Consider the following 580-nt stretch of genomic DNA (forward strand, 5'->3'; position numbering starts at 1 on the left):
TTTTATTAACTAAATAATATTTAATTATATATATATGATATACAATTTATTAAAATATAATATTGACAATACATATATATATATATATATAAATTATCGTAAATACCACATTTACTAACAATCAGTAACATGGCATGTTAAGGACTGAATGCTTACTGCATGATAGCGGTACCTACCAAAGCAATCTTGCAACTCCAAGTTACGCATCAATCGATACACATCGAACTTTCGTTACTTTATAAAAGCCAGACCTTACACCGACAGTCGGAATCAAGCTGTTATCTATTGTTCGCAAGATATATTTATGTCAACTTATTTTCAATATTTAAAAGTTAGTACATAAATTCGATAAGAATTTTATTATTGTGTTTTATACATAGATATATTGCAAATTTGTTAATAATTAAATAAAAACGTTTGCATTTGTATTATATATTTCATACCAGCAGATTATTATTTATTCATGCATATTCAGAAATGGAAAAAAATTAAACTATTAAGTATGCTACAAAGTTCAGTCTCAATAATAATAAATTATTTACACACATAAAATATATAAAAATAATAAAATATTAAAATT

Source organism: Formica exsecta, unplaced genomic scaffold, assembly GCF_003651465.1.
Source record: "Formica exsecta isolate Colony F162 unplaced genomic scaffold, ASM365146v1 scaffold812, whole genome shotgun sequence".
In the NCBI taxonomy this organism is placed as follows: Eukaryota; Metazoa; Arthropoda; class Insecta; order Hymenoptera; family Formicidae; genus Formica; species Formica exsecta.